Below are 14,356 nucleotides of genomic sequence, written 5' to 3'. Positions count from 1 at the left end.
ACCCCCCACACACACACACACCACACACACACTCACCACACATACACCACACACACACACCACACACACACACCCCCCCCACACACACACCCCACACACACACACACAACCCACACACACACACCACACACACCCCACACACACACACCCCACACACACACACACACACACACAATGTATTCAAGGGAGAGTTAGATTTAGCTCTTAGGGCGAACGGAATCAAGGGATATGGGGGAGAAAGCAGGAACGGGGTACTGCTTTTGGATGATCAGCCGTGATCATATTGAATGACGGTGCTGGCTCGAAGGGCGGAATGGCCTACTCCTGCACCTATTTTCCGTTACACTTGCACACACACACACAACACAGGAGGACTGCCTTTGCCACAAGTCGTGGCCACAGACGACGTGGATGCTGCACCCAAGGGAGTTGTAACAGGTTCCTGGCAGGCGTATCCTTGTTGAGGCTGTGAAAGTGGGTCAAGGGCTTAGGTGTGTGTGTGTTTTTGTGTTCACTGTTTGGTCGTGTGCAGTCCGTTTACTTGTCCTAGCTGTTGCTCCTAAGTTTATGCCTCTTCTCCCCCCCCCCCCCCCCCCCCCCCGGCCTTTTTCACAAGCGGGGAAAGAGTATCAGAAAGAGACCTGCACCTTAGAACATAGTACAGCAGAGGAACAGGCCCTTCGGCCCACAACATCAGGGCCAAACGTGTTGCCAGGCCCAACTCTTAACTGCCTGCTTTTATCCATTCCATGCCTATCAAAAAGTATCTTAAAGAAGCAGTAGGTTTATTCTGTTTTTAACATGTTGCCAAAAGATATACGAGCAGTATCAGGCCACTTGGCCCATCAAGTCTGTTTTGCCATTTAATCATGGCTGATCTATTTTCCCGGTGTGGGACGAATAAAGGAATATATTATTATCCCTCTCAACCCCTTTCTTCAACCATTTATTGTTAAATGTGCCGAGGTGCAGTGAAAAGCTTTTGTTGCGTGCTAACCAGTCAGCAGGAAGACAATACATAGTCCCCTTTGACATGAAGATAGACACATAATGCTGGAGTAACTCAGTGGGACAGGCAGCATCTCTGGAGAGAAGGAATGGGTGACGTTTCGGGTCAAGACACTCCTTCTGTCCGAAGAAATGCGAGTCTGGAGAAGGGTCCCGACCCGAAACGTCACCCATTCCTTCTTTCCAGAGATGCTGCCTGTCCCGCTGAGTTACTCCAGCATTTTGTATCTACCTTTGGTTGAAACAGCACCTGCAGTTTCTTCAAATACCCTTTGACACCCTTACTAATCAAGAGCCTATCAATCTCTGCTTTGAAAATCCCTCTCTGCTGTCTGTGACAATAAATTCCACAGATTCACCACCTTCTGGTATTCCTATTCATTCCTCCATTTCAAAGGTGCATCATTTTTTATTCTGAGGCTGTGCCCTCAGGTCCTGGACTCTTCTCCGGTCCTTGAAACAGCCTCTCCACATCCACTCTACCCAGGTGTGATCTAGGTTACTGATCAAACCTTGACTATTGGTTTTCACCAGTTTTTGTTTTGGACCCATGGTTTGTTTGTTCACCTTGCAGATTATGCCAGAGTTTACCCACGCCCTGTGCAATTTCTCCTCATAGGGCCCAGCCTTTGGTATTTCACTGAAGCATCCTGTGGTTGTGTAGTAAATTATGACCAGGTTCCCTTCGAGTCGCACAGCGTGGAAACAGGCCCTTCGGTCCAACTTGCCCACACCGACCAACGTGTACTATCTACACTAATCCCACCTGCCAGCATTAGGCCCATCTCCTTCCAAACCTGTCCTGCCCATGTACCTGCCCAATTGTTTCTTAAGCACTGCTTCAACTACCTCCTCTGGCAGCTCGTTCCACACACCCACCACCCTTTGTGTGAAAAAACTACCCCTCGGATTCCTATTAAATGTTTTCCCCTTCACCTTAAACCTATGTCCTCTGGTTCTTGATTCCCCCACTCTGAGCACGAGACTCTGTGCGTCTACTCGATCCATTCCCCTCAGGATTTTGATAACCTCGATAAGATCACCCCCTCATCCTCCTGCGCTCCAAGGATTAGAGTCCACTCCTACTCAACCTCTCCCTGTGGTTCAGAACCTCGAGTCCTGGCAACATCCTCGTCAGGAACATCTCCTAAGCGGTCGGGTAACCCAGACCGAATGTGTTGTGTAGAATCGGGAGAGGACTGGATTGAGTAGGAACTGCAGGTGCTGGTTTACACCGAAGATGGACACAAAATGCCAGAGTAACTCAGCGGGTCGGTCAGGCAGCTTGCTGCCGAGTTACTCCAGCATTTTGTGTCTGTCTTCGATGACTGGATTGAACTTGGTTGCCCTGTCTTTCAGCAGTTGCATAGTTTGCGTCTGTATACTGACTTGTTCCCAGCCTGTCAGCACTGGCTTGTCCTCGCGTGGGTGTCAAGTTCACCAGAAAGTACGCAACTCACGAATGTGATATGGTGTTCGGTGGCCCTGCAGAACGCTGACCTTCAGTAGAGTTGGTTTGTGCAATAAATGGCGTAATTGTTCCCGGCCAAAGGCTTGGTTTCAGTTCGCAGAAAGGATTTCAGACATTTCATGCTGGTACTGATTGGGCTGAGCTTTCTGCCTGCTTTGCATGAGACTGTCAACATGTTTTTTTGTAGCACTGATGAGTATGAAGTTTCCCCCAAGAACACCTGAAGCTGGGACCGCAGCTCTGGATAAGAGTTAGACACAAAGTGCTGGAGTAACTCAGCCGCTCAGACGGCATCTGTGAGGAAAAGGAATAGGTGACGTCTCGGGTCGAGACCCTTCTTCAGACTGAGAGTCAGGGGAATCGAGAGATATAGACGGCGATACAAGCTTACATTCCAGCAAGACGTTTCACAGATGTTCCAAAATGCTTTAAACTCATTCATGTACTTGGACTCATACAGTATGGAAACAGGCCCTTCGGCCCAACTTGCCCATTCCGATCAAGGCGTCCCCTCTACACTAGTCCCACCTGCCTATATTTATCCAGATCCCTCTAAACTTTTCCTATCCATGTATTCCAGATTGATCCCTGGGATGGCGGGACTTACATATGAGGAAAGACTAGATAGACTGGGCTTGTATTCGCTGGAATTTAGAAGACTGAGGGGGGATCTTATAGAAACATATAAAATTCTTAAGGGGTTGGAGAGGCTAGATGCGGGAAGATTGTTCCCGTTGTTGGGGGAGTCCAGAACCAGGGGTCACAGCTTAAGGATAAGGGGGAAGTCTTTTAGGACCGAGATGAGAAAACATTTCTTCACACAGAGAGTGGTGAGTCTGTGGAATTCTCTGCCACAGAAGGTAGTTGAGGCCAGTTCATTGGCTATATTTAAGAGGGAGTTAGATGTGGCCCTTTTTGCTAAAGGGATCAGGGGGTATGGAGAGAAGGCAGGTACAGGCTACTGAGCTGAATGATCAGCCATGATCATATTGAATGGCGGTGCAGGCTCGAAGGGCCGAATGGCCTACTCCTGCACCTATTTTCTATGTTTCTATCTGTCCAAATACCTTTTAAATGTTGTGATAGTATATGCCTCAAGTACCGTATTTTGCAGCTTGTCCCGATTACCCACCACCCTATGTGTAGAAAAAGTTGCCCCTCGGGTTCCTATTAAATATTCCTCCCCTCGTCTTATGTCCCCCTATGTCCTCTAGTTCTTGATTCCCCAACTCTGGGTAAAATACTCTGTGCATTCAGGGGCAGTTTTTCCCAGCTGTAATCGGGCAACTAATCCATTCTATCAACAACTGGAGAGCAACTATCTACCTCATTGGAGACCCTCGGTCTATCTTTGATCGGACTTTACCGGACTTTATCTTGCGCTAAACGTTATTCAATGTTATTCCGTTTGTCGCGTCTTTGTACTCTGTGGATGGTTCCATTGTAATCACGTGTTGTCTTGACTGGTTAGCACGCAACAAAAGCTTTACCTCGGGTCCACGTGACAATAAGCAGACTCAGATTTTGACATGTAGACACGTATACTTTGTAGGAAATGCAGCGATTTTCTTACAACGTGGTCTTGCAAGCACTAATGTGACAACAAGCAGATAATCCCGGAACAGTTGCATATCTGTGCAACTGACTGCACGGAAAACAAAATTAAATGCAAATGATCACATCTGAATAACTTTAGAGCTGTCAGCGCCGTCTCCATTTGTTGCGAGGGATGTTATTTTAATGCATCTTGATTTCTTTCCCCTCTATTTTAAAGCAACGTTGGCCGACTTTTTATTGAAGTAACTGGCAACACAATGGTTCAGCTGGTAGAACTGCTGCCTCACAGCACCACAACCTAGATTATATCATGAATCCGATGCTGACTGTGTGGAGTTTGCAGGTTTTCCCTCTGTGTGCTTCGTTTCTTCAGAGACCTCCTGTTTCCCCCCCAAACCTATGGGAGTATCGGAGAAGGATGAGAGGGGATCTTATCGGAACGTGTAAGATTATTAAGGGGTTGGACACGTTAGAGGCAGGAAACACGTTTCGGGTGGGGGACCCTTCTTCAGAGACTGAAGGCAGCATTCGTGTGGAGGGAAAGACAATTAATGCGTCAGGTCAAGGGTCTTCCATCAGAACCAGAGAGATGGGCAACAAGTTTCTGGAGACTGGAGAGAATAAAGATTTTGAAGCAAAGGCAGAGCCACCTATATGGAGAGAAATGGGTGAAATGAAGGTTACCTGGAACTCTTAAATGCATTATTAGTCCCAACGGCAGCAACAAACCCAGACAGGGGTGGGTTCTTTGAGTTTACGTTGGGCTTGTTGAGATGATGTAGGAGTCTGGATTCAGGGGTCAGATTAAGTGGGATGTATAATAAAAATGACCATCGATTTGGATGTTGAGGGTCATCATATCAGACTGAGCGGCACAGTTCAGCAGAGCAGTTACCCCCATCTCCATTGGTTTCTGTAAGTGTAGAGATTACAATGTGAGCACTGAATGTGAAGAGGTAAAAACATAGAAAATTTGTGCAGGAGGAGGCCATTTGGCCCTTCGAGCCAGCACTGCCATTCCTTGTGATCATGGCTGATCGTCCACAATCAGTAACCCGTGCCTGCCTTCTCCCCATATCCCTTGATTCCACTGGCCCCTAGAACTCTATCTAACTCTCTCTTAAATCCATCCAGTGAATTGGCCTCCACTGCCCTCTGTGGCTGAGAATTCCACAAATTCACAGCTCTCTGGGTGAAAGAGTTGCTTCTCACCTCAGATTTAAATGGCCTCCCCTTTATTCTAAGACTGTGTGACCCCTGGTTCTGGACTCGCCCAACATTGGGAACATTTTTCCTGCATCTAGCTTGTCCAGTCCCTTTATAATTTTATACGTTTCTATAAGATAGATTGGGGAACATTTTATAAGATAAAATTCTATAAGATAGAATTCTATAAGATAGAACATTCTATAATAGTTCTAATGGTTGCAATCTATATGTTCTAAGATAGAACATATCTTATAGGTTATAAGATACATATCTTATAGAACATATAAGATGTTCTTATATACATATCTTATAGAACATATAAGATACATATCTTATAGAACATATAGATACATATCTTATAGAACATATCTATAGGTTCTAATGGTTGCAATTCTATATGTTCTAAGATAGAACATAAGATAGAATTCTATAAGATAGAACATTCTATAAGATAGATTGGGGAACATTTTTCCTGCATCTAGCTTGTCCAGTCCTTTTATAATTGTATACGTTTCTATAAGATAGATTGCAAGTCCAATTCCTTGAAGGAATACTTGATATCCAGGAAGGTGGGAATGGGGGAGTGACGGGCTGCCTTTGCTCTCACTTTCACCAGTTGTAGCCACACCCTCGAGGTTTCAAATAGTTTCTGTTTTCTGCTTATCTCTAACCGTCTGTTTTTAAGTGACTTTTACCCTGATATCTACACGCAGGCGTTCCCTCTTTCCTCTCTGCCTCTCCCGCTCTCTCTCAGGACTTGTGTAAGAAGGAAGTGCAGGTGCCGGTTTAAACCGAAGATAGACACAAAGAGCTGGAGTAACTTCAGAAGAAGGGTCTCGACCTGAAAGGTCCTTCTCTCCAGAGATGCTGCCTGACCCGCTGAGTTACTCCAGCTTTTTGTGTCTATCTTCTCTCTCAGGACTTGTTGCGTTCATTCCTTTCCAGTTCTGATGAAGGACCCCTGACCTGAAAGTTGGCTCTGTTTCGTTCTCCAAGGCTGTGGTTTGACCTGCTAAGCTCTGAGAACATTTTCTATTTTTGTTTCACTTTTCATGTTGTTGGGTAGATGCCAGTGTCGCATCTGTAAAGGAACAGCTTGGTTTGAGGTTCTCGCATGTAGGTCTTCAGATCTGTGGCTACATTGCTGTCTGGTCTCATCAGCTCAGTTCAATCCAGCAGCATCAGCCATTTAGTTTTAGTCTGTTAGTTTTAGAGATGCAGCGCGGAAACAGGTCCTTCGGCCCATCGGGTCCGCGCCGACCAGCGACCCCCGCACACACCAACACTATCCTACGCACACTATGGATAATTTACACTTATACCAAGCCAATTAACCCACAAACCTGTACGTCTTCGGAGCGTGGGAGGAAACTGAAGATCTTGGAGAAAACCCATGGGGAGAACATACAAACTCTATACGGACAGCACATGTAGGCAGGTTTAAACCTGGGCCTTCAGCGTTGCAACCGCTGTAAGGCAGCAATTCTACCGCCGCGCCACCGTGCTGCCCATTTGGTGCTGGTGTTAGTTCATTATTGTCAGGGAAATGCTTTGTTTGCATGCAAATAATACTAGATAAATACTAGATAGCAAATCATGCAAGATACAGTCAAGTCATAAGAGATAGTAGATTTCTAGAATAAGGGTCCTGACCTGAAATGTCACCTATCCATTTTCTTTCCAGAAAAACTACACCAACATAATTTTCGTTCAATGAAGTTTCAAGTTTCTGCCTCAGTGGGTGCGCTCCTCGTGTTAGAATGTTAAGAGACATGGAAACATAGAGAACAGGTGCAGGAGGAGGCCATTCTGCCCTTGTCCCACAAATCCATACCACGCGTAATACCTTTTTGGTTTAGTTTAGAGATACAGCGTGGAAGGCAGGACCTTCGGCCCAACAAGTACACGCTGACCAGCCGTCACCCATACATTAGTTCTATCCTACACAATTTACAAGATAGAACTGGTGACAATTCACAGGAGCCAATTAACTTACAAACCTGCACGTCTCTGGAATGTGGGAGGGAACAGGAGCACCTGGAGAAACCCCACGCAGGTCACGGGGAGTACGTGCAAACTCCGTACAGGCAGCGCCCGTAGTTGGGATCGAACCCGGGTCTCTGGCGCAGCAAGGCAGCACCTCTTCCGCTGTGCCACCCCTAAACACCTTTAGCTTGCAGAATGACTAGTACATTTTACACTAGTACAAAATGCATTTGTTCAACATTATTAGTGTGCATGGTCCTGGTTAATGCGACTTGTATTATCGAGGCTGAATTACTGGCACTAAATGAGCTTTTGGACAATAGCCAATAGGTGCAGGAGGAGGCCATTCGGCCCTTCGAGCCAGCACCGCCATTCAATGTGATCATGGCTGATCATTCTCAATCAGTACCCCGTTCCTGCCTTCTCCCCATACCCCCTGACTCCGCTATCCTTAAGAGCTCTATCCAGCTCTCTCTTGAATGCATTCAGAGAATTGGCCTCCACTGCCTTCTGAGGCAGAGAATTCCACAGATTCACAACTCTCTGACTGAAGAAGTTTTTCCTCATCTCAGTTCTAAATGGCCTACCCCTTTTTTGTAAGCTATGGCCCCTGGTTCTGGACTCCCCCAACATTGGGAACATGTTTCCTGCCTCTAACGTGTCCAACCCCTTAATAATCTTATACGTTTCGATAAGATCTCCTCTCATCCTTCTAAATTCCAGTGTATACAAGCCTAGTCGCTCCAGTCTTTCAACATATGATAGTCCCGCCATTCCGGGAATTAACCTAGTAAACCTACGCTGCACGCCCTAAATAGCAAGAATATCCTTCCTTTTATCCTCCTGAGTGCAGCCCCTCATTACTGGAAGCAGCCTCTGGGGAGAGTGCACCATGTGTGTCTGGAGATTGGACATGGGGTGGATTCTGTTGGGCTGGGCAACGCTGCTTCTGAAGCAGTGCCTCGACTGCCATGAATGGGCCTGTGAGCTTGGGGCTCGAAGACTTGGCTTGAGAAGTGATTGCGCCTTTCTTCGTCATCCTGCGCTGACGTTTGTGTGTGGAATCAGTAAACGCGCTTGTCCTTTCAGTCAAAGTAGTCTGATGCTCCTGCTGATCTCTGCACTGTTCCGTTGAATTGAACCATAAACTCGTTGGTTTTCGAGGCATTTCTTGGACAGATTCTGTGGGTTAACTTTCCTGTCGATGTGCCTCCCACTCTGTTTTCAGAAAATCGTCTTTGCCTTCCTTGCCTTTCTGAAAGAGGAGCTCCCTGTTATTGTCCCAGATAAAGTCTATAATTAATCAAATTCTTCATGTAGGTTGACTGCACTGCCGGGATTTTCTCTGCAGCCTACATTCTTCTGTGGAGTTCACAGTAAATGGCTCCTTGCAGTTGCTCGGGGCTGGTGGAGATCCAGCGAGCCAGTGTTCCATCAGCTTGGAGATCAGGGTGGTGGAGCTTAGAGCAGTACGAGGATGTTGTCAGGTCTGGAGGGCCTGAGCATTAGGGAGAGGCTAGGACTTTATTCCTTAGAGCGCAGGATGGCATGGTTTGGAACTTTATTTGTCACATGTGCAATTCATTTTTGTGTACAAGTACCACTATACATAAGCACTTAGATAGGCATCTCAGACACAGTACAAGTGTGCAGCAGTAGTACACTGAGACCGTATACAGGTAGTATAAGACAATAACTGCAGATGCTGGTACAAATCGAAGGTATTTATTCACAAAATGCTGGAGTAACTCAGCAGGTCATATTTCCTCATATTTCGCCTGGGCAGCTTGCAGCCCAGTGGTATGAACATCGACTTCTCCAACTTTAGATAGTTCCTCTGTCCCTCTGTTCCCCTCCCCCTTCCCAGATCTCCCTCTATCTTCCTGTCTCTACCTATATCCTTCCTTTGTCCCACCCCCCCCCCCCCCCCTGACATCAGTCTGAAGAAGGGTCTCGACCCGAAATGTCACCCATTCCTTCTCTCCTGAGATGCTGCCTGAACTGCTGAGTTACTCCAGCATTTTGTGAATAGAGACCGTATACAGAGTCACCAGTTTTCAAGTCTCTTACAGAGGTGAATGAGATCATAAGGGGAATAGATGGGGTAAACGCTCAGTCTTTTACCCAGAGTAGGTGAATCAAAAACCAGAGGACGCAGGTTTAAAGTGTGTGGGGGGGGGGGGGGGGGGAGATTTAATAGGAACCTGAGGGGCAACCTTTTTACACAAAGGGTGGTTGGTGTATGGGGCAAGCTGCCAGAGGAGGTAGTTGAGGTATTATCAAAACGTCTAAAACACATTTGGACAAGTACATGGATAATAGACAATAGGTGCTGGAGGAGGCCATTCGGCCCTTCGAGCCAGCACCGCCATTCAATGTGATCATGGCTGATCATTCTCAATCAGTACCCCGTTCCTGCCTTCTCCCCATACCCCCTGACTCCGCTATCCTTAAGAGCTCTATCCAGCTCTCTCTTGAATGCATTCAGAGAATTGGCCTCCACTGCCATCTGAGGCAGAGAATTCCACAGATTCACAACTCTCTGACTGAAGAAGTTTTTCCTCATCTCAGTTCTAAATGGCCTACCCCTTATTCTTAAACTGTGGCCCCTTGTTCTGGACTCCCCCAACATTGGGAACATGTTTCCTGCCTCTAACGTGTCCAACCCCTTAATAATCTTATACGTTTCGATAAGATCCCCTCTCATCCTTCTAAATTCCAGAGTATACAAGCCTAGTCGGTCCAGTCTTTCAACATATGACAGTCCCGCCATTCCGGGAATTAACCTAGTAAAGCTACGTTTTTAGGATAGGATAGGATAGGTTTAGAGGGATATGGGCCAAAGACAGGCAGGCAGGGCTAGTGTAGACATTGTAGTCAGTGCGGACCCACAGTAGCTATGCCGAATGTGACTGCTTTAAACTCCTCTGCCTGCTCCAGGTGATCGATATCTCTTCATTTCCTGCACATCCACGTGCCTGTCTAAAAGCCTCGTAAACACCTCCCCGTGGTGAGCCCTGTCAGCTGACCGCAGTCAGGCGAACGACAACAAACAGAGGAAGCAGATGCAGCTTCATAACTTCTGCTGCCTCAAACGCAAGAAGAAGACCACTATTGTGTCTGCCTCCAGCACCACCCCCACCGGAACATTCCAGGCACCCAACACTCTAATGTGTCTTTTAAAATAAAAGCTGCTCAGCACATCTCCTCTAAACGTTGTCCCCTTTCACCTTCAAGCTCGCTCGTCTTTGATGTGAGATCAGAGGCCATGTAAGTGCCGAGGGAGCTCGTCTCTCTCTGGAGGCAGGTGCTTAAAAACAAAGCACTGGTCAGGAAGCCAGTGAAGGGCGTTCTCAGTGGCATCCTGGCTAATGCTTATCCCTCGAGCAACACCACAGAGACTCTTTGAGGCCACCGTGCGTTGGGGGTCTTGTGCTTTGATCGGTTGCAACAGAGGCATTTGAAGGCCCATATCAAGGTTATGGGAGGCATGCTATGAATGCATGTCATTTAGGTTTAGACTTGTTGGTTTAGTTTAGAGGCACAGCATTGGATACAGGCCCTTCGGCCCACCGGGTCCGCGCCGACCAGCGATCATCCCGTAAACTAACTATCCTACACACTAGGGACAGTTTACAGTTTCTAACCAAAGCCATGTGGTGGCCCGGTAGTGGTGCTGCCTTACAGCACCGGAGACTCGAGTTTGATCCTGACCATGGGTGCTTGTCTGTACGGAGTTTGTACGTTCCCCCTGTGACCTGCGTGGGTTTTCTCCGAGATCTCCGGTTTCCCCCAACCCACATCACAGGCGGTTTGTAGGTTAATTGTCAATGACCCCTAGTGTGTGTAGGATAGTGTAACTGGGCAGGCCATGTCGTCAGAATGCCCGAGAGTCGACTGCCAAAACAGCTTCTGTATGGAGAACTGTGTCAGGGCAAGAGGACAGAAGAAACGGCTTAAGGACTGCCTCAAAGTGTCCCTCAAAGACTTGGACATCAACCTCAGCACTTGGGAGTCTCTTACACAAGTGCACAAGAAAATAGGAGCAGGAGTAGGCCAACCGGCCCCTCGAGCTGATCCTACCCCAACCCCCTTCCCACTATCGCCCTTCTTCCCACCCAAAAGAACCGTGTGATCTCCTGGGAGAGGCGATAAAAACCCCAAACTCTTGCTCTGGACCGTCCAACCTGGCGTAGCAAGCTCACCACAGGAGCCCGTGCAGCTGAGAACAGACGCACTGCAGAGGCCCAGAGGGAACGCACCGCGCGCAAGGCCCGGGCTACCTCCACTTCCACTGCAGCACCCATCCACTTGTGTCCTACGTGTGGGCGTGCCTTCCGGGCCCGGATTGGCCTCACCAGTCACCTCCGGACCCACAGTCACCAATCCTCCAACTGAAAGTGAAGTCACGGTCATCTTCGAACCCGAAGGACGAGCAACAACAACAACTGTGCAGGGATCACTGGTCGGCGTGGGCTCGATGGGCTGAAGGGTCTGTTTCCACACTGTGTCACTAAACTGTAATAAAACTAAACTCAGCCAATTAACCTACCAACCTGTAAGACCTTTGGAGCGTGGGAGGAAACCAGAGCACCCGAAGTAAACCCACTCAGTTACGGGGAGAATGCATAAACTCTGTACAGACAGCGCCCGTAGTCAGGATTGAACCGGGGTCTCTGGCGCTGTTTGGGCAGCAACTCTACCGCTGCGCCAATGCGCTGCCCTTTTTCGTATTGCCGCAAATACCGAGGTACAATGAAAAGCTTTGTATTCCATGCCTTGTGTCAGATCAGATAATACTGTACATAAATACACTGTCAAGCTCGAGTGCAATGGGAGGAGCAGAGTGCCAGATACAGATTGCAGATTACGGATTACTGTTCCCTGCTTTGTATATCGTTCCCATTCACTTGTCTTTCCCTGCACGTCTGCCATGTTTTGCATGCGGCCGCATTTTGTTTTGCATGCGGCCTGTCTCAACCTGAGGAGCACCTTCAGCAACAGACTGGTTCCACCAAGATGCAGGCCAGAACGCCACAGGAGATCCTTCTTCCCTGTGGCTATCAAACTGTGCAACTCCTCCTCCTTCTGTCATGGGGTAGACTGACTCCCTCCCCCCTAATCTTTGCACACCCCTGATCTTTTCCACTTGTCACTTTAATTTCATGTTTCATGTATTTTGTGTTTTATGACCGTTGGCAGAGCAATTTCCCTCATGGGATGAATAAAGTCCTATCGTATCTCCCCTCCTCCTCCTCCTGTTCTTCCAAACAAAAGACCCACCAGAACTGGGCAGGGTCAACGTTGCTGTGGTTAGAGTGTGCATCTGTAAGCAACCTATACTCTTAAACATTCCCTGCAAAACAAAAGGCAGAAATTGGAGGGAGTTATGATGAGCCTATGATAACATAATCAAAGAGTGTTTGACGGCACTGGGCCTGTACTCGCTGGAGTTTAGACGAATGAGGGGGGGACCTCATTGAAACGTACAGAATAGTGAAAGGCTTGGATAGAGTGGATGTGGGGAGGATGGTTCCACTCGTGGGAGAGTCTAGGATTAGAGGACACAGCCTCAGAATTGAAGGACGTGCCTTTAGGAAGGGGGTGAGGAGGAACTTCTTTAGTCAGAGGGCGGTGAATCTGTGGAATTCATTGCCATAGAAGGCTGCGGAGGCCAAGTCAGTGGATATATTTAAGGCAGAGATAGATAGTGCGGGTGTCAGGGGTTATGGGGAGAAGGCAGGAGAATGGGGTTAGGAGGGAGGGATAGATCAGCCATGATCGAATGGCGGAGTAGACTTGATGGGCCGAATGGCCTAATTCTGCTCCTATCACTTATGATCTTATCAGTTAGACAATAGACAATGGGTGCAGGAGGAGGCCATTCAGCCCTTCGAGCCAGCACCGCCATTCAATGTGATCATGGCTGATCATTCTCAATCAGTACCCCGTTCCTGCCTTCTCCCCATACCCCCTGACTCTGCTAACCTTAAGAGCACTATCTAGCTCTCTTTTGAATGCATTTCAGAGAATTGGCCTCCACTGCCTTCTGAGGCAGTTGAAGGATTATAGTTGATGCAAATCAAAGGCAGCCTAAGTAACAAAGGAGGAGCATCCAGCTCCGTCGTGCCTTGTTTGTTGATAGATTTCCGTGCGGTGACAAGCAGCTAGCATCTGTTGTGGCAGTTTCCTGATAACTGCCCAGCTCTGGAGGACTGGTGACAACTCCTGCACCATCTGCTATACAGCTGGAAACAGGGAGGGAACCATTAGCTGGAACGTGCAGTGGGGGAGATCTGCACTCGCCAACTTGTGGTGAAGTTTCTCTTTGGCACAAAACCACAGGAAGTGAGAGATGGGGGACGTTTCTGGTCGAGACCCTTCTTCACTCCGCCTGACCCGAAACATCACCAGTTCCTTTCCTCCAGAGACGCTGCCTGACCCGCTGAGTTACTCCAGCACTTTGTGTATTAACCAGCATCTGCAGTTCCTTCCTACACCGCATGAGATAAGCAGCACCCTGTGTTCACACACTCGCTCTTAGCGCATCCCACCCTGAGATGCCAGCAGTGGGTGACTAACGTTGTTAACGTGCTACGTTTTAGAGTGACCTGAAGGCGGAAATATAGAAAATAGGTGCAGGAGGAGGCCATTCGGACCTTTGAGCCAGCACCGCCATTCATTATGATAATGGCTGATCATCCAGCATCAGTATTTATTTCACACAAAATGCTGGAGTAACTCAGCAGGTCAGGCAGCATCTCAGGAGAGAAGGAATGGATGACGTTTCGCTTCTTCAGACTGAAGAAGGGTCTCGACCCGAAACGTCACCCATTCCTTCTCTCCTGAGATGCTGCCTGACCTGCTGAGTTACTCCATCATTTTGTGAAATAAATACCTTCGATTTGTACCAGCATCTGCAGTTATTTTCTTACATCCAACATCAGTACCTTGTTCCTGCTTTCTCCCCATATCCCTTGATTCCCTTAGCCCAAAGAGCTATATCTAACTGTCTCTTGACAATGTATAGTGAATTGGCCTCCACTGCCTTTTGTGGCAGAGAATTCCACAGGTTCACAACTTTCTGGGTGTAAATGGGTTTTCCTCATCTCGGTCCTACATAGC

At 47.8% G+C, this 14,356-nt stretch overlaps 1 protein-coding gene across 2 annotated transcripts in view; it reads left to right on the top strand.

Annotated features, from left to right (window-relative positions):
* Positions 1-14,356, top strand: part of LOC144607733 (oxysterol-binding protein-related protein 7-like) — an 88,858-nt gene that overhangs the window by 9,129 nt on the left and 65,373 nt on the right. The gene's annotated exons all lie outside the window — the stretch shown is intronic.

Source organism: Rhinoraja longicauda, chromosome 29 (assembly GCF_053455715.1).
Source record: "Rhinoraja longicauda isolate Sanriku21f chromosome 29, sRhiLon1.1, whole genome shotgun sequence".
Taxonomy (NCBI): Eukaryota; Metazoa; Chordata; class Chondrichthyes; order Rajiformes; family Arhynchobatidae; genus Rhinoraja; species Rhinoraja longicauda.
This window is presented reverse-complemented; position numbering and strand designations above follow the sequence as displayed.